Source organism: Coturnix japonica, chromosome 8, assembly GCF_054131305.1.
Source record: "Coturnix japonica strain WE chromosome 8, WE-NBRP24, whole genome shotgun sequence".
NCBI lineage: Eukaryota > Metazoa > Chordata > Aves > Galliformes > Phasianidae > Coturnix > Coturnix japonica.
In genome coordinates, this window is record NC_140670.1 from 8,835,392 (window position 1) to 8,856,301 (window position 20,910).

The 20,910-nt window shown below is 42.6% G+C and overlaps 1 long non-coding RNA gene across 1 annotated transcript in view; it reads right to left on the bottom strand.

Moving 5' to 3' along the window:
* Positions 1-1,059: 1,059 nt before the first annotated feature.
* LOC107315689 (uncharacterized) overlaps positions 1,060-20,910 on the bottom strand; it is a 36,113-nt gene continuing 16,262 nt past the window's right edge. The window contains exons 5-9 of the long non-coding RNA XR_001556019.3: positions 17,278-17,440; positions 17,088-17,178; positions 4,682-4,877; positions 4,261-4,318; positions 1,060-1,725 (exon numbers count right to left, since the gene is read on the bottom strand). This is a non-coding gene — a long non-coding RNA (uncharacterized LOC107315689). The remainder of the gene's footprint in view (positions 1,726-4,260; positions 4,319-4,681; positions 4,878-17,087; positions 17,179-17,277; positions 17,441-20,910) is intronic.

Consider the following 20,910-nt stretch of genomic DNA (forward strand, 5'->3'; position numbering starts at 1 on the left):
GCGGGCGGGCGGCCGCCCCGTCGCGGCGGTGCCCCGGGAGAGCCGCGCTCCCGCCGCAGCTCGCGCTGGAGGACAAGTCTGGCGGTAACTATTTATGGGGGCCCCCTGAATGCCCGGGACGTCACTGCCCATATAAGGACTGAGGAACGGGGCCCGGCGGTCACGTGGGCGCCCGCGTGCGGCCCCGCCGCCCCGCGCCCGCCCCGGCCCCCGACTCCCCGCGCCCCGCGGAGGCGGCCCCGGCCCGACCCGGCCCCGCGCTGCCCCCCGGGGGCCGCCGCCGAGCCGGCAGCGCCCCTCCGCCCGCCGCCGCCGAGGGGGTATTCCGGTGGCGGGGCCCTTGTCCTAAAAAGGCGAAGATCCGGCCCCGCCCCGCTGCCCTTTTTAGGGCTCGTTCCGGAAAAATTAAAGCTCGGAAAGCAGAGGAGGTCCCGGGGCCGCCCCGCCGGACCCCGCTCACTTTCTTAGCCGCCCGTGACCGCAGAGCGGCGGGTCGGGGAAGCGCCGCGCTCGCGGAGCCCCGCTTCTCCTTTTCGCTTTTTTTCTCTCTCACTTACGGATGGAAAGAGCCGCCGGGCGCGGCGCTGCCTTTTTGGAAAGTGTCTGATCTATAAATACCGCCGCGAACGCGGAGCAGCGCCGGCTGCCGACGAGAGCTCCTCGCCGGGGCCGGGCCGGGGGCGGCGGGGGCACCGAGCTCTTCCCGGATCCCCCCGGGCCGCCCTGCCCGGCTCAGCGCCGCGCCGTGGAACCGGAGCCAACTGCAGCGCGGCCCCGACGGCGGAGCGCACCGCACCTGCCCCGCCACTGCCGGGCCTCGGCACCGCGGCTGCGGGAGACGACAGAAGCTCCCGCCCGCGGCACCCGGCGCGGTTCTCCCGCTCGGACCTCGCTCCCTCTCCTCTCTGTCCTCAATCAGCCCCTGCCATTCAGCACAGCCGCTGCCCCGTCGCCAGCGCCGTTTCCGCTCCCGTTTCTTATTTTCTGTACGACCTCTTCCATAATAAGGGTATCAAACCAAAGAGCGCTTCAATCCCTGCTTTTTTTTTTTTTTCTTGCTTTTTTCCCGAGTGCTAAAAATAACCTCCCCTGTGCCTCCCTTCCCAAGAGAAGCCAGTCTTTCATACTCTGTTCCCAAGCTCAGAGCTCGCAGCCCCTACATCTCCTTGCTGATGAGGGTGTCAGATGTAATTATTGTTGAAAGCCACATCCCATGTTACATTCTTGCCGCTAATCTCATTACTTGGGAATATTTCATCTCCTGACTGTTTATTCCCACTTTCAGGAAAACAACTCTCCCATATGATCTGTAGCATGCAAGGCCCCTTCTCAGAGGCACACAGGAATAGAAAACATCAACAGCCCGAGCAGCAGTACGACACAGCCACGTACAACATGCCACAAAAGCACACTCCTCCTCCAGAGCAACAAGCCAAAGCACACACTGAAAGGCTAAACCAATTTCCGCCTTGTATTTCTAACTGCAGATCGCAGTATTTGCGGGTTTAAGTCCATTACAGCATCTGCTCAGGTACCTCTATGGAGCGCGGACTTACCTCTGTGATGGTCTCAAATGCTGTCATCTGCCTCCCAGGCTCCGCTCCATTCCTGCAGCACCTTGTGCCCAGCTGAGAAAGGCTGGCTCAGTTGCTCAGTGCCTTTGGTGATGTTCCAGTTTCGGTGCTTCTCCAGTCGCTGCAGAACCCAGGCAAGACAGGAGCGGAGCTAAAAAAGTCAAATTTCAGGGCCATTTGTCATGCTTTCTAAGGAACTACAGGCATAACTCTAGATATTTTCCTATTCCTGATCTGGGAATTGCACACAGCAATTAGGAGATATATAATACTTGGTGTTTTTTGTGTTGTTTTTTATTGTATATGTTAATTTACAAGGATTTTGTTACCGTTTCTTTCTAGCACTTAACGTACAGCCAATACAGTTTGGCACGTGAGACTTAGCTGAAAGAAAGCTCGTGTTCCATTTCAGTAGGATTCTAGATATTTTCGTTTAAAAAACACAATCTCAATTTAAAAGTTAAATTGTGACGGAGAGACAGAGAGAGAGAGAGAGAGACAGGTTCTGGGAAATGTGACTGAGAAGTAGGAGCAATTGTATTGTACCTTTCCATTACAGCTGAGCTATAATTGGCTTCATCACTACTATGAAAGAACAAAATATTGGAATCTGTTGTGCAGGGGGACAGGTGACTTTACATTAATCTGAGAAACACGTAGCCCTACATAGAGCATCCTCTGTACTCAAAAACATGGCGGAGGTGTGAGCTGCAGGTCTTAGAGATACAAGGCAGAATTTTCCTCTGTTACATCCTCTGTGCCCACTGATGACACTCAGAGAAAGAAGAACCAAGGTTCTGCATCCTGCTTTAACCTTCCCGTAGCTCAGCTCCACCTCTGGGCTAACATGGCAAACGTACCATTCTTCCGCTGTGGCAAGGATTCAAAGACTGACATGAATAAGGAATACTGCTGTTAGTTGATGTTGGTGGGTAGTTTTAAGAGCCTTCCTAAGGATGGAGTAAACTGTGTCTGATGTCCAGCCTTTACGTGGACAACCAAGTCGCTCGTCTTCTCTCAGTGGGAGCTTTGTCTGGAGGCAGCAGGATCTGGTGGTGCAAGGCAAGATGGAAACATAGTGCTCGGTCTTCAGGAAGATGCTGACAGATGAAACTCAAATGTTTCTGGTCCCTTTTTCAGATACTTGTGCTGTAGTGCTCCGCATGTGTTTTGTGCCTTTGATCCTCATTTGGCTGATTATCCTAGACTCCAGGGGTAGGCCGTCCAACTCACACTGACGTCAATGAGACTTACACGCAAAAAATCCAACTGATTCCTGTGGTTCCTACAAGCCACGTGGTTTCATATGACGGACAGATTGTTGGTGTAAATTGCCAAAGCCCCACTCACACCGAGGGAGAAGCTGCACTTCAGTGGCCCCGTGTGCGTGCAAGCCTCTGGATTCTCCCTGGACCCTGCAGCTTCCAAAGGCAAAACGACTCGATTTGCAGCCCCCTCTTCTGAAGCCAGTCAAGGTATTTTCACTAATTGACTTCAGATCATTCAGCAGTAAATTGGCAATGAACACAGAAACGCACACTGATTTTGTTTGGGAACCTTCCATTTTGGGACTTTCCAAAGGACAGAAGGCTTACTCTTACATGGAGTGGTCCTGTTTTCTCCCTGTACCTGCGTGACATGTCTGACTGGATACAGCACTGACTAGAGTTCAGAGCTGAAGGGCTGAACTTCTTCATTCCCAGTTTCTTTGAAACTTCCCCCCTGCTGACCCCAGATTTTCTGTACTCGCTCTTTTAATAAGGTGTTAGCCGATGTTGCACTGGGTACATTTTCCTGCACTTCTCTACTGCAAGTACCTGAGACATTGTCTTTGTTGCTGCACCTGAGCTTGAGAGTGGCTGAGGAAGAAAAGGCAGCTCATCATCTGCAGGAACTGGCAGCACCATTTAACCAGTTTAACTTCACACGTTTGTGTTGCTCCAGGGGGTTGCTATGCCTTTGTTGCAAAACTCATCTGACCTCATGCGCCAAGAACAGTGATACCAGTAGGTCTGCTTGGGAAACACATCCTGCCACTTCCACTGTGCACCTCGCTGCTTTAGGGGATGTTAGCATGGCCTCAGCTCAGCTGGGAGCTGGGTCTCGCTCCTCAATCAGAGGTGAGTGACCCTGTCTTCTGATGACAGCGAGGAAAGTCTGTCCTAGGCTTGTGCTGGATTCTGGGTGGGGGTTGTGGGTGTAGCTTTTGTTGTGGTGCAGGCTGGTTTTGGTGGTGTTCTTTTTGTTTGTTTTTTGGTGGTGTTGTTTCTGGGTGTTTTTTTTTTTTTGCTGTTTTGGTTTTGTTTGTTTGTTTGTTTTTAACGTTTCACATAAAAGAGAAGTTCTTGTCTCTGAAGCCATATTTCAAAGTTTCACAAATTTGCCCTCTTTCAATGAGCGTAGATTGGTCTGGCATGTCCTCACAGGAAGAAATACTTGTTTACTAAGGCTTTATTTTGCCAGGGCTGTCTGCTGGATTCCCAGTCAAAAGCCACTTACCACAGAGGTGATACTGGCTCTCAGCCCATAGTGGCCGGTCACTGAAGCCCAGCACCCAGCCAGGGAAACCTGTGGGAAACGTGAGCCTACAGAAAGCAGCTATCTGCCTGAGAGCTGGCGTGCTGAGGGAAGGGGGTGGTTGTGGAGCAGAGGAGGAGGCATCCCCGTCTACCCTTAATTACCGTACCTTAAAACCACACTCTGCTGTTTTCAGCCAAGGCTCCTTGTTGTCTTAGGATGCATTCCTGTAAATGCGAAATAAGTAAATGACTTTATTGTGAGGATTTGGCACAGGAGAGCCGTAGCAGCATCCCAAATGGTTATTTAAATATCAGTAACATTTTCTAATTCAGGCTACAGAAATTAAACAAACTTGCGTGGAATAAGCAAGTTACTAGCATAACTGCGTGTGGCCATAAACAAATACACGTAACGTAACAGAGAAAACTTCCAGTCAAATAAAAGCAACCGTAATCTTAGTCACCCCAAATCTATTTTTGTTTACAGACAACTCATTCTCGTTATTAAACACGCAGAACACTTCCTGGATCTTCCTGTACACGCTTGCAAGGATACCTTATTAAACCTGTACTCCTGTCTCTGCTCACCTCGTGCAGCCCCGCGGGGACAGACCGGCCCGTCGGCCGCAGCACGGAGCGTGTGCGGCTCCACTGCCCTCTCCTGGGAGCAGGCAAACCGGAGTTCCAGAGCACTCGGCGGAGCAGAAAGCTGCGTCTGAGGTCAATGCTCATGGTGTTTCGCCGTGAAACGCCTCTCCAGAGCTTTGCACCATGGATGCGCTGTCTGTGGAAACACAAAACACAGCCTGGATGGGTCACAGATCCCACTGTCAGGGCAGCAGGGCTGCCGGGTAGTTACAATCCCACAGGCTACAACCTCTCTCTCCCCATAGAATTAAGGTCAGACACCAAGTGCCCCAGAGAGGCAGTGGGAACACACCACGGAGGGGGCATCCCAGCTCAGTGGCCCTCCACAGCCTGTCCGTGGGACTGGGAGCACAGGGCAGCATCTAGGAGGGCACTCTGCTCACTGCAACCTGCAGGATCTCTCGCTACCCAGGAGCCTGGCACCAACCATGCCACCCGGCCCAGAAGGCTGTCTGCAAACTGCACACCGCTCTGGGCCCAAAGATGACTACTCCTACACGTGTGTATAAGCTGAGCAGATAAAATAGCAGCTCTGTATGATGCTTGCCTTGAAAACAACAACAAAAGAAGTCGCATCTCATAACAGGGAGAACAGATATAGCTAATACAACATACCATCCACTTGACAAGACTCCCAAAATAATGATGGCTTTGTCTCTGAATAGCAATAGTCTGACTGCTAAGCTCTGCTTTCCAGTCCTGTCTCCCAAAAGCAGCTTCATTTACTCTTGTATTTCCTGTTCTAATGTCTCCCGTATTTTGCGTAAATCTCTCTTGTTCAATAGCTGCACCAGTCCTTCAGTCCAGAGACAGATAGGGCACATCCCTTAACACGAGCAGCCTTCTTCCTTAAAGTTCTGAGATAAGAGAAGTGTAGCAAGTGTCATGCTTTCAGCTCTGCTGGTCCTACTACCCTGCATTTGAGCACTCAGAAAGCTTGTCCAGGCTTTCCAGATAAACCCAGTTTGTAGGAAATAGAACTGGGTAAGGCTCCTTAATCTCAGCTAAGAATAAGGTCATACATCACATCTCTTTTCAGCAAACCAGGAGGGAAGGAACTCTAGCACCGTTTTCCAGCCAGTCTTCTGAGAAGAGAAGCTGAGCAGCTCTGGGGAATGTTTCTCAGAAACTTCCCAACCCTCCAGGGAAGCCAGAGCCATTCACTGGATTTCTGGATTGCCAAGGACTCCTTTGTGTTTGCCCTGTCTATGCGCTGTTTTTCACAACCTGTTTCCATTTATTCTCATGTCTTTGTTGCCTTAGTCTTAAACCAGTCTGCCGTGAGCCTCGAAACCCCTCATCTCTTTGCTCTGAGTAAATCAGTCTGAGGGTGGTTCTGACTTTTCCTGCGTTTTTATCATCATTAGTTTCCTGCTCCTGAGGGCATGCCTGGATGCTCATGTCTCACCAGAAGACCATCCTGACTGCAGACTTCTGAGAAGAGCACTGCGGTTCAGCGCCAGCACATTTACCCAGTGGATGGCTTTCTGTCTGAAACTGCCAACCAAGTTTTTTTTTGGAGCAGACAATTTTTTGAAAACCCCACAAGAGATTAAAATAAGCAACTTGTTTTGCTTTAAAATTTCTAGGACCAGATCTTCAAGCGGTGTAAATTAGCATAAGTTTTCTGATGCTCTAACCCTTACAATCTGAGTGCAAGTCAAAATTGGGCATGGTTGTATTTAAGGTTTGGTTACTTTTCAAGGCTGAAACTCAAACAGCTCCTCAGGGTGGGCACGGTCTGTCTTTATTCTGTATTTGGGTTGCTCCCACCTCTTTTGCTGGAGTTTATTTCTATCTTTGATTTATTTTCTCTGTTGAGATGTACTGTCCGTGCTCCTTCACCTCTCCTCTCATTCCCATCTCTCTACTTGCTATTGTCCAACCTTTTCAGCTCCTTTTCTCTCTTTCCCCTCCTGTCTTTCCTCTTCCTTGGTAGTTCCTTTTCCTTCCCCCTTATCTCAGCAATCGCTGCCAACAGCTATATTTGGAATAGAGTGGGAACAAGCTATTCTTGTGACTTTACTTTGAAATAACTGAGAGGAGCAGATGATTTTCTTTGAACAAATAGAGGATACATCGAGGAGAAGGCAGGCTAGTAATGTCAGAATTACATTGCTAGGGAATACCTGCCCAGCAGGTTTGTCTTTCCCAACTTTCAGGATGCCTGGACTTGCTATGGGCTTTTTGTTTGCTCTGTTTTAGCTTTAAATCCTTTTTGTGCAAAATTTCTCTTTACAGCTTAGCAGCACGGGGTCCTAACAAGGCCTATCTCTTCATCACGGTGTTTGGGCACTTACACACCAAGGGGAATGACTGCCACCTAGAATCTCAGATGCTAGAATTAGCTGAAACAGGATATATCCTTGCATATATACTTGTTTAGCACTTGAACTCAATGCTGTTGTATGTTCTAGTGCAGTCACAGGATATAGTTACAGAGTCTCACTTTGAATAGTGAGCACAGAAAAATGCTGGGAGGAACAACTTCCTATCGTGCAATGTGATTTCTCCATGTCCTCTCACATTAACTCCTCATCACCACCTGTTCCTCATCACCACGGTCATTTAAACTGTTGCAAGCAATACATTAGCACAGCCAACAGGATCCAGAGCTATATGAAGCGGACAAAGCAGAATGCATTTTCCCCTGTACTCTGTATTTCTGTGTTTATATGATTAACTCCCACATTGGCAAACCAAACAAGAAAGGAGGCCAAATGAGAAATTCAGCATTATAGCTTAGCATTTTGAGCCTGTGCCAGAAGACGACCCAAGTAGATTTGTCTGCTCTGAAGAGAAGCAGGTTCTAGTAAAGCCATTCTGCTGTACACGCATTCATGTGTGAAACTGCTTCATACAAAGAAAGATATGTTAAATTATATGCAGAAAGACATAGGGAAAAGATCTTTAGCTGCAAGTTAAAAGATCAAAGGCAGGAAGACTGCTAAATGTTAAGACAAGAAGTTAGAAGGAAATGATTCTTCCATCCATTGAGGACTTTCTGGAATTTTATAAATCTGCTAACACAGGCCATCATGCTAACATGGAACTCCATGGTTGTCTCTGCAATAACTGCTAATACATTCAGTTTGCCAACAGAAAATGCATCCACAACAATATTTTAGGAGAGTAAACTTGGCAGAGTTGCAACATTTTATTTATTTATTTTTTTTTAATCAGACCATCTAATAGAAAAACAGGTAATCTTCAAGCAAACAGACCCTTTTCCAGCTTCACACTACTACTGCCACCACCCTAGAGATCTTCAATGTGCCATACTACATGGAATCTAAGCAAAATGAAGAAGGCTAAAGAGTTGACATTGTGTTTCAGCATTACTCTCAGTCCTAGAGACTGCCGAGTGTCTCTCTGTGCTCCTGCCCCATAAAACTAAACAAGGAGAATTTGGCATATGCTGTAGACATATAACATTTCACACTGAATTAAATGCAAGTGCAAAAACCAGGTTTGTTACATCTGTATCAGGTAAGTTTTTTTGCAATTTTGCACTGCCATAGAGAGCAAATATATTTGTATACATATAGCCTACAGGTTGGCAGATGCAAATGAACTGCCAGGTATTTAGAGAGTGCTGCTGAATCCACATGAACTCAGAGGCGATTTAGCCATTCCCTGTTACTTCTCACCTCATCTCATCCTCACCAACTTGCAAACTTTCCTCTCTGCCTCTTCAGCTCCACAGTTCAGCACAGCTGAGTAAGACAACCACAAAGAGCATCTGAAAAATAATCTTTAGGTTTAGGGCTCACAGTGGACTACGTGGGGTACAGAGCCCTGCTGAAGAAAGAGCTACTCTGCAGCTCTATGGACACCAACAAATCAGTTCTCACTGTCCCCAGTACTGGAAGCTGCTTCCAGGATTCTCAGCAGCACCCAACATACCTTAGCTTTATAATACTGAGCAGATGCAGACATGACTAAAGCTTGTCAGTATCTAAGCCACAACTAAACACCATCAAAATTTGCAAAATAGGCTTTCCCCAACCTCTTTGGTCTGAAACAGCTGAGAAGATTAATATTTTCTGAACCTTTTTGCCACTACACAGAATTGAGGGAAATTTTCTACCCAAAGTCAGTCACCCTCCCCACAGTGTTACCTGCTGGATTCAGCACTTGTGTTGGAGCATCACTAAAACCACCAAGTCTGCAGTGCGCCTGAAGGGGCTTGACCAGAGCTGAACTGGACTTCACAGGCCTTCTGAATAGCACACCTTATTCTAACATGACTTAAAGTTGACAACGTGTCTGAAAACACACATAATGTCAGAGAAGGAATGAAATGTTGCTTCTCTCTGTCTCTCTCTCCTCCCCAACCTCATTACAGGCTAAGGAAAAATAATGTATGGAGAATAATACTTCACCATCTAAAGAGTTTTTTTGGTTTCTAAATCTAGTGAAGAGTCATTGTATATTTTGACAGAAAAATGAATCAAAATAATAAAGTGAATACAAAATTATATTGCTGTCAATAATTTAATTTACACAAAATAGCACTGTGACATGGTAATTGTTATATATGATGCAGCATTCAGTATAATATTTGGAGAATGCATTATAGAAAGTCAACATTTAACTACTAAAATCAACTTACATAATCAAAGCTGTCAGGGAATCTTTACAGTTTTATATTAATTTGAATGTAATTTACTATAGATGTGTCATTCTTAGAGGTGCTTACAATAGTTAATGATCTCTGCTTTTCCATTATAAAATCCTATTTTCAAAGGCTTATAACTTGGTCTTAAGAACTCTCAGCCCTCCGGCACATTTTCCTTTTCCTTTCAAAAACTACGTTAGACATTTTAAACTTTTCTCTCAGAGCACAAAGTGTGGTTACTTTCAAAATTCATTTTGAGGGTTTGCTAATTTGCTGCCTGCTACCCAGGTATCTCGGAAAAAGGGAGGTTTATCATGGCAGCTGAAGATAACATTTCAGTTACATTCTTTTCTTCGATTTTCCTGAACATTTTACCTCTGAGACCATTTTTCTTGCTTTTCTTGCAGAGTCTAAGTAAGCATCTTCCAATACTGCATCCAAACCTACTCTGCATCCTTCCTTTTCTCCTCACTTTGTGAACAACTAAGATGAACTAGAAATTGCTCACATCTCTTAAAGGTTATCCATTCAACCAGAGCAACAGCAAAGCTGACTAACTTGCTGGAAGGTCTATGTAAAGAAATTTTCCATCTCTGGGAACAGGGTGGGTTAAAACCACTGCCCCTTACCCTGGCCAATGTTGCCCCACTGTGCCCTTGCCCTTCACTCAGCCTACCTTTGTTGCTCCCCCAGTACCATGGATGGATCCCACTTGAGTAGCAGCCATGTGCTCGCTGTGCTTACACAGCCTCCAGCGCTGCTGGGTCCTGGGATGATGACTGTTCCTGACCGTTGGCCATCGACACTTTACCACAACACTCTGAGGCTCTGGATTTCAAGATCAGATTGAACACGGCAGGGAGAGGAAAGCCAAGGGGAGTTGGCAGAATTTAGTTGCTTCAGTGCTTCATGTCCTGGAGCTAAGATACTGAAGACCAATTGTCCATAAGCACTTTTTTAGCACCAAGGTTGTGCTGTTACAGGTTATAATAAACTCAGGATTTCAAAGGCAAATTGACAACACAAATATATTATCTGTAATGGAAGCAAAATTGATTATTAGCTTGTCTTCTTTTGTAGACCTGCTCCAGGTCAGGGTCCTGTTTTCCTAAATCCTGCTCAGATTCACTTTATTATTATTATTATTATTTTTTAATTCATGCCTGTTAGGTGTCATTTTGGGTTCCTTATCCCATAGCTTTCTCTGACCTCAGACATTAGAGTCAACGTGCACAATTGTATCCACAAGCTAAAATCAATGATTGCCACGTAACCAGCTAGATTTGCACAGCAGTCATTTGTTCAGCATCCCTTCAATTTCTGTTTGAAGATACGGACTTTTTCAAGCATTTGTGGTACTCTAGCTACTTCCTCAGTCAGTGCCAACACCCAGGCAAAATGCTTCCTTCCATTTTTGCAATATTACCCTTCTTCCTTGTTTGACAAAACAACTATATCACTTTCTAATAATTCTGCTATGTCACAAATCAGGTGGGAACCTTTTTTCCCTTCTGTATATTGAGAACAGCTCTGTAGCTTCAGACAGAAGATCAGCTGCTTACTTATATTTTTGAAGCTGAAAAGTAAACTCTGTCACAGGATGTTGTTCTGATGATGGACTTCATTCAAGAAAAATATGATCATATTTAGACCGGATAGAACTCATAGCTGACTTATGCGTACCAAGGCAGTGAGATGGCATAACTCTTATCTAAGGCATATTACAACAAGAAAAATGTTACTGGGAAAAAATGTCAATTTGATTCTCTAGATCCATTATTTGGTGGTACAAAGGAACTCTAGAAATGACTCTGTCCCCCTTTGGACATTCAGTTGGACACAAGCACAGTGAGCATTTGGATAAACGATATTCTATATACACATTTGATACACTTCAGATGTTTATCCTGTTCTTGGGAAAATAAAACAAAACTAAACTAAAACTACTATAAAGCTGTAGAGAGGAATGCTGGCTAAAAGTTTCTGGATGTTATTTCCACATTCTGTATGTTGAAAAATCAGACCTAAAATGATGAAACTTGCAAATTGTAAAAGTAATCCGTGACTGCATGGATCTCTCCTTCCGCAGAATGAATGGGACCTGACAGACACAGGACCTTAAGGGATGTTCTTCCACATTGGATGATGATTCTTGTAGATTCATTGTCCCTCAAAAAAATAAAAATAAATTTTAAAAAAATCCTTCAGACTGGTTTAACTCCATTCAATATTTTTACTCCTTGAATTTCAATGAAGAGGTTTTTCTCTGATGTAGGTAGCACTGCCCGCTCTCCTGAGGTTGACACCCACTTCATTCAAGTATTCCTAGTGCAACAGGGATGTTAGTGGCTTCTGGCTCTCAGCCAACATCCCACACATTTCCTCTGCAGCAAAAATGCCTTAATTCTGACCCACTGTCTTTCAAGTAGATAGTGAAAAAAAAATCAGTCACAAAGAGCTTTGCTTTTATCTGTGCTTCTCTTTCAGAGAGATCAGGGAAGAAAAAAAAAAAAAAAAGAAAAGAAAAAAAAAGAAAAAAAAAGGAATCAGACGTTCTCCTTTTCTTTTTCAAGGTCCGTGTCAGCAAGGGTGAGGTTTAGTGAGTGCTGCTGTTAAGCATTAGAGCCCCAAAAGAAGCTGAAGGCATTCAGACAGTGGTGCTCGTAGATCTGGGTAAAGGGAGTTTGCAAGCAGTGTAACAGCAGAGGGAGCGGATCACGCTGCCTGCCATCATGCTAGTGACTGTATCCAGGACCTCTCCTACTCAGCAGCTCTTCCACAAACCACTCTTTCTGAATCAGTTCAACCACCAGCTACTGCAAGAGAGCTTGAGTTTTTCAGGCAGAGCACTGAAAAAAAGATCAGAAGGGACAGAAACTCTTGGCTGCCAGCTGAACTTTTCCATCATTGCCATAGATATGAAGAACACTGCTGATGTTATCTGATAACTACAGTGCAGCATGTTCTGAGCCCAGCATCTGAACAGGTAAGAAGAGAGTGTACAAACTTGTGAACTCAGCATATTATAGACCTGATTCTGCCACCACTAATGGTTTCAAGTTGTGACAAATTCTGCAACACATGCATTCTTACACCCACAAAAGCCAAACCAGGGAATGGGAGAAAAAAAAGGGCACTGTGGAACAAAGCTGTCCATTTCGTAACTCCATTGCACAGAACCCTAGGGGAAAACAGCAGAGATAACAGGTCTGACATTCATTAATCCAGCTGAGCATAGGTGAGATGTACAGTGATATTTACAGGGGAATGTGGAACTCAGGATTGCAATCTGAAATACCAGAAGGGCCAAAATCAGAAGCCAGGGAGAAGAAAACTGTTGGCAAACCACTAAGTTACTTCCCAACGATGTATGCTACTGTCAGGGTGAAAACAGACAAACAAACAAAGGCCTGTCCTCCAAGGTAACAAGTTATGGAGCCGTAAGTATTTGGGGGAATGGGTTAAGAGAATAAATATAAATCAAAAAGGTACACAAAAAGCAAACCCCAGAGGTAATGACAACTCAGGAAAAAAAAATCAACAAGCGTAAGGCAGATGGCCCCATCTTGTAATACACAGAATAATCTACCTTATTCAAGAGAGTAAAGTCCGGATGAAGTAAGAAAGATAACTAAAATGGAAAGAAATGAATTAATTCAAAGAAACCATTACATTGACCTTTCATAAATCAAATTTCAAATGTTGCACACATGCAGATTTGAGAAGTGCGATGGCTGGAAGTTTGGAGACAATAAAGAAAATATTCAATTCTTGGTACCGGGGATAAACACAGGTTTTGAATGGTGATTAGATGTACACCATGCTGCTCCAGGTGGTTACAGTCATGGGAAAAATTGTATGGAAAGCTCAAAACTCACAGAACAAAACCAAAACGGTAAAAAGAATTTGAGTTAAAATACAACTGGAGAAAAATGACAGCAGGAATGATTTCAGAAAAAGAGTTTGGATAAATTGGATGAAACAGAGGAAAAGACTGAGACCTGTCATTGCCATCACACTTGCATTACATCTCACTTCCAAGTGCAGAGTCCAATTTGGAAGAAGGCAAAAAGCAGAATATTCTCTTTATGGAGAGAAAAAAAAGCCTTCTTTCTTTTGCAAGTTCCTGTGTCAGTAACCATTTTATGGGGCTGCCGATCATGGCAAATCAACTGAAAAGCCAGATCATTCTCTAAAGCATCTACCTTCCTAGAGAAAGATTTGAAAGTTGTCTGTGTACAATCCAGCTGCTGCTTTTAATCTTTTCCTGACAACAGTAGTTGTTTTATTACTTTGACAGTCATTTTTAGCCCATGAATAGTACCACAGTCCTTGTAAGATAGGAAAATTCTTTTGATCTACAATTTCATAAGGTTTAGCAATGGACAAAGGATTGTTCCGGTACACTTGATCACACACTTGCTGAAGTTTAGGCTGAGAGCCATTAAAAAGGCACTGAACCACCCTTTTGGAGAAAAACAAAAATCATTTTTGATGAATAATGTCTGCCAGAAAAAAAAAAAAAGAAAAATTCTTACAAAAATAATATCTACTAATGGAAAATTAAGAGCAGGGTTGTTCCTATAATAACTTTGACACGTAGCCCGCAGCAATTATAACTTTCACAGTTTTAATATAGTATCATCTATAGGATATAAAGTGTGGATGCAAGATATGCATTCTAGGTAGTTATAAAAAGGGGAGGCATTTCTAGCTGTCTGTAGTAACTAAGAGAAACTGGGAGAAGGTTCAGGCAGCAACAGAGTAGTTTTCTAGCTTAATTGTTTGTTCTATTTGCTCTACAAATACAAAATGTATGCTTTGTGCATATCTGCCTATGGGGAATATGTAGATAAGATGCTGAATTACACAGCCCAACTCATTTGAGTCCTCTTAAAAAAAAAAGTGCAGGAGAGGGCGTATATATATGTACATATACATAGGTAAGTGTATATATATACACACATATATATGTACATATACATATGTAAATGTGTATATATATACACCATGTAAAACCCATCGTATCTCCATGCTTTTTTAGGAACTGAACTGATGAAGTCTGGCTTGATTTCCTTTGAAAATTGTATGCCCACATTGCATAAGGACATCCATTTCTAAAAATCCACATCATGTTGATTATTTAAGCAGAGTAAAAAGAAACTATCTTCTCCTTTGCTTGGTGCAGTTAGAAAACAGTTGTATTGATAATTACACAAGACTGGTCAGAAAGAGATTGAAGGAAGATTCAAGGAAGGACAGGATTTCCTCCCCCACTCTCTGAACTGTTCAATTATTCACTTACTTGGTGTTTTTCTCAAGCAAAAACACTGGATTTCCTACATTTCACTACATTGCTTCAATTTATAATCTTTTGAAATTTCCACTGAATTCTCTGAGGTCATATTTTCTGGCAAAACACCATCCTGACCCCTACAGTCATGACAAAAATATTTTGTTCCAGTATTTTCAGACATTTTCAGACATATCACAAACTGCTCTTCGGTTTCACTACGTTCTTTTGACAAAATGTTGATACTTGTCTGTATAATTGTTATTTTAATAAATAAATAAATAAATGGAAAAGAAAGAAAGGAAGGGAGAAAGAAGGAAGAAAATAAAAAAAGGTAAAAGTCTTCCATAATTAGCCTGAGCTGACCCTGGTATCACTGATCTGAAGAGATCAGCTCCCAGTGCAAAAAGAGAACTTCGCCTCTGTTTCTCTCATGTTTCAGGTTTCTAAATGAAAGACTATTTAAAGGTCCAACCTTGTTAAACCACTTTAAGCTGTATTTTCAACTCCACTGTTTTGGGATAATGAAAAATTCTGAGCTTTGTATATGCAAAATTTCTATTTACATTCCTTCTTCCAGACCAGGAAGAGTCCGAAGAAATAACTTTGTTTCCGTAGTTGTTAGTTCTATTTAGAAGTTCCTGCAGTACATCAGCTTCTTGCATCATTGTGCACAATGTGCCCGAGCATTTGCCCACTGAGCTCTGTTAACTGAGTAATTCTCTTTCCTTATTGACTGTTGGAATTTCACTTTTAGTCTTCAGTTCACCAAAGAGGGAAAGATGCACTTAGGAAAGAAAACACAGCCCTGTATTTCAGCATACCTTCTGCCAACATCTTGCAGTGCTTTGGACAAAGTATTTTGCAATAAAAAATGAATGAAAATTTGAAAGCAGAGTTGTGCTCTCATAACCTATTCAAACAAAAGAGTACATGTGGATGTACTCTTCTCTAAGCCCTGTACATGATCAAGGGGAGCTCTGGCTCTACCAAAACCAGGAGCAATAGCCCCAAACAAAGTAACTTGCTGCTGCCAGCACAGAAATGACTGGGGAGTTCTTGCTAGCCCAAATTGCCACCAGTTGCCGTTATGCAGCTGCCAAGGAGATCATCACATGTACAAGGCAGCAGCTCCAGAAAGCCTGCAGGAACTCTGTGGGAATGGGACTAGTTAAACTTCAGAGCGCAGTCATACTTGTTTAACTGACAATTTACGTCTGCAAAAGCATCACTTCACAAATTATTCACCAAAAGATCAGCTCCATGCTTTCTGATTCACAATACTGACTTTCAGGATATTTAATCTAATAAATTTGAGGTAGGTATAAATAAACAAATGTGGCATTATGTTAAATTACTTAATTATGCACCAAGTTACACAGAGTTATAAGCATACACAATATTAAGAGCTTGTGAAAGACAGAATATTAATGACACAATCAGAAACTTATAGCTTAGCCTATTTTGGCTAAAAATGTGTTCTTATTTTTCAAGTTGTAATTGACTGTTTTAGAATATAATACCTCTACGCCATGTTTCAATGTTTCACACACTGTACATAAGAGCAATCTGCCTACTCCAGTGTTCTGTCTCTGGCAATAGGCAATTATAGACAATATTTTTACAGAGAAACATACAAAACTGCATGTTTAGAGTCACCCTCCCCTTGTATGCTCACTAACATGACAGCAACCTCAGCTAGAGCTACTCTGTATCATATTCAAAAGTTACTGACAGGTAGCTTTTCTTGCGGGAGATACCGCTTGGTCACATTAGCATCTCTCATGCTTCAAATGCTATGAATACACCATACGCCACAAATGTTAGGGTATGCAATTTGTTGTTAAAATAACTACTTATTTTAGATTTTCAGTTGTAAGATACAGCAATTCTTTCATCAGTCTGTCTGGGATGAGAGAAACAACAAAGAGCTTTACAGCTTAGAACGTGAAGAAAATAGAAAGAAAAAATGTAAGTTCCCTTCCCAACAAGAAATAAAGGACCATGGCATCAGTCTTGTGGCATCAAGAGGCTGAGTCAGATCATCTCTTGCAGAAGGAGACAAGAGTTCTCTTATGAATTATAGTCCCAGCTGAAGTTTGCCTGAGTAGCTGAGCAAATCATAAACATAAAGCCCCTTATTAGCAGATACAGCTTTTCCAGGCACAGAATGCTGACTGGGAAATCACTTACTTCCCAGACATCCAGAGTTTTAGTCATCAGCCTCAAGACAGAAGAAAAGGAGTTATAAGCTGTGCTTATAATGTCTCTCCTGCAAAACCTCTTCCAAACACTCTGGGTGAGTGCTTTTGTTCAGATTCAGCACTCACATCTCCTTACCTTGCCCCTGTGATGGTAAGGGTTGTAGCAATCATATTCTTCCACACCTTTCTGGGGAGGAAGAATACTTGTTTTCTCCTTGATTCACTTACCTTGCCTCAGCTATCAGCCAATATCCAGTACTCCTGGATCAGGGAGCCTGTGGCAAGATGTAGATCACTGTTCTCTCAGTTTCATGGTAATCTAAAAAAGGAATTACACTGACATTGAAAACAAAAAAACAAACAAAAAAGGGTTTAAACAACTAAAGAAAGTCTCATGTGGCCAATAATGCCCTCACACCTCGTTTCTCTGTTGCTCTCTCAGCATTCGGTCCTGACTGGGGTGTTGCAGCATCGTTTCAACAGCTTGGCAGAAGCACTGTCAAATTCCTTGTTTCCCAGTTCCCATCTTCTCTCACAAATCAGAAACCGCTTTGTATTACTGGAGTATGAGGAGCCATCCCCTAGGGTAACAGAGACAGAGCATACATAAGGAAAAGGATGAAATATCAAAAATAGCTCTGCAGCATTTGCATAGGTTATATATGTATTGTACGAATTTACCTGTTATCCAAAAGTTCTTACTTAAATAAGAGCATTTAGTTCGGAGACTGAAGGAAGCAGTATTTCATACAAACATGAAGCTGCATTACAACCACAGATGTTTCTTTTGAACACACAATGCTGCAATAGTACAAAAATGGAGATCTCTTCAAGACTGATGTTGACGAAGCTCCATATTTGCATATTGATGTTTCTAAATCCAAAAGACTCACCTCCATTAAAGGTCTCCTCAATTTTCTATGAACAGTTCTATAAACAGAGGAAATGCCTGTATCTCTGACAAACTCAGTATTGAGATACACACACACACACACATATATATATATGTATATATTTAAGTGTTCAGAATGTTTTCAATAAATAAGACAATACTGTGATACATATTAAGATCTCTTAAAAGAAAGGAGAATGCATTGCTAACACGTTTCTGAGGCTGGATATGCAGGGCTGCTGATTTTCTTTTCATTATTAAATTTGGAGGAAATTGCAGAATTGATTGTAATCTTGCCCTTTAGCACTTCTTCACTGAGAAATATCCTCACAGTCGGTTTAAATTTGATTTAACAAACATGCCTTAAAGATAGTGGTTTTGAGAAAACCAAGTGTCCTGCATCCTTGGTACCGAAAGGTGAAATGGGCTATATTTAGAATCACATTTGCAGAAAGCGAGCACCTCAATAAATGCTCAGTGTGGCCATTTGTGACAGAAGATTGTGTGTTTGCCAATGCAACCTTCATTTTTTACTTTAATAGTACAAGCCAAAATAAATATTGTCTCCACTCATGTGACAGCCCTTTGATAAAGCGGACTTGGCCCAGTTGATTAGGAATACGTGTCAAACACAGATAATGGGGGAATCCCTTTCACCAGTGTCACACAACCTCAACAACCATAATGAGACCAATTTAACAAGCCTTCTGTTTTACTAGAGATATTAATTGCAGTCCTGTCACATAACATGCCACTCAAGATCAAATACGTAAAAAGGAAGGAGATTGAATTTCATTCCATTTTTGCCATGATTATAAATTTTCTTGTGGCATCATGGATCTCCACAATGCTGATCTAAATATTCTGGGTGGCTGACATCACCATAGAACAATCTGCATTGTTACGAAGACTGTTGAATACCAGAAGAATGCCAGGCTTTTTGTTCACCTCTCTGCCGTTATAATTTTTATTCTACTATAGGCAATCTTTTCTTCTTTTTTTTCCTCCCTTATTTTATTTCTATCTTCTTATTAGGTTGGTTGCTGTTGTTTTAGTAAGAACTCAATGAAAGTGCGCTTTACGAAGACACCATTCCCATGTATTCATCCATGAGGCTGCTTCCTCAACTCTCACTGGTACTGTACTCCCACAAGCGCTTTTGCAAGTGTCTTCTTCAGAGCAGCTCAGAGACTTGCAATTAAGCACACATCTAAGTGATGCACTGGACTGGAGTACAAATCATACTTACGCATGCAAATCAGAACTCTCCATTCAGAGTTCCAGAAGATAGATCCTCATCCAATTACTCTTTATAGCAGAACATGTGCTCTCCATTTGTGTGTCATAAAATCTCTGCACTGCTAAAAGCACACGCTCTCAGATAGGACTCCTTCGATTGAGGAGAGGATCGGCCTGCCAGGCGACAGATGCTCCTGGCTGCAGCACAGCATCAGGGGTGCTCTCCTACACTGTGTCCTCACCTGTACATCAGAGCACTGCAGGCTGATCACCTGTTCATGGCAGATGCTGAGCAGTGGGTGCTGCCTGCACGTGCATCATGGCACAGTTCAGCCTCTGTTCACCAAATTGCACATCCGCTTCTGTTGGTGATTTACTTTTAAAATTAATTCTAAGAAACATATTGTCACTTCAGCAGATATAACATACTTTCTAACCATAGCAAACGTTTCTTTATGCAATGGGTACATCTGCAATGAAACAGTGGCTGCAAAGCCACAACTTCAATATATTCTGCTTCAAATTATTCCCAAATTATGCCAAAGTAGTAGGAACTTAGAAAAACTTAGTTCTTATTCCTAATTCAGTCATCAGGTCAGGATAATTCAGATTGCTCTGAGATACTGCAACAGCTGAACCTTAAGGCAGTTGAGAACCCTAAACCTTTTGTCCTGGCAGTGCCAGGAACTCCAAAAATGAGTTATGTATAACCTGTATTCCAACTGTGTTGGCCATAGGAAGGTTGGCTTTTTCTCCTGACTGAAAATAAGTCCAAAGATGGTTTAAGATTAGTCGAAAGATGGGATATTTTTTTCTACAAAGTATATTAAGAGAATCGCAGGAGTATTTAGCACTTAGGAAAGGCTTTACACACAAGCCCAAGCTGCTATTGCAGACAGCTTGGGACATCACAACAGGGAGCTTAAAGCTGCTTGCTGTAAGAGCCCAGGCAAGACCAAGGTGACCTGCTGAGTCTTAAGGGACTTTGGGTGATGTGTCAGGCAGCTTCTAAGAACTTTCATACACTGATAATGAGTGAAGTCTGCCATTTTATTTATTTATTTTTTTTTTTTGCACAAAGCTCGCAGATTCAGGAAACGTGGTGCTGAAATTCAGTCAGCTGCACACATGCTGCAGAATATAAGGCATGGTGTAAACGTCAGCCAAATGAAATAAAACACTACAACATATGCCTTCTCAAGCCTAGCTTTATACAAGAAAATATTTGCTTTTATCTCTCTGAGAGACAGTGGCTCCTAAATCCCATCTTCAAGAAGTGAACCAGGGTCAGTCTTGGCCCAAAGATGCAGTTATGTATTTTGGAGTCCTAATGCTTATTTTAAAAAACCCAGCTAGAGTTTATGTGCATTTTAAGTACCTGAGTAATTTTGTGAATCCTGTCCAAGGAGTTTAATTTGCCTCTAAAAATAGGTGTTTTAAAAATTATAAATATGCAATTCACAACAGCAAGAGCTCAGCACTTGTTCCTATACTTGCTGGACCAGAAAGCAAGTCTGGCACTGGAAAGCACAGTTCTTTACTGCTCGTATGGAAATTCTGAGGTCATTCCAGGTGACCCTATACAGAGATAAAAGCACTGACAGAGTTTCTGTGAGAAGTGTTTTCTGATCATAAGAAGAAAAGAAAATACAGACATGAGTGCATTCTCTAGTAAAATTGTTGATTAATACTTCCATAATTATTTTATGAGTTTTAAACCTTTTCATTAATGGAAAATAATACTGTAAGGCAGTGTGATATACTATTTCATACTCTGCACACTGACCATACCCTTTTCTGAGATTCTTTTTCTGAGAGGTATCATGGACGCATAAGCTACTAAATTAGAGACAGGAAGTCATCTTCTAGGAGTTCCCTTCCACATTTTGAACATGAAAGAGTACATTAGAATACTGATAA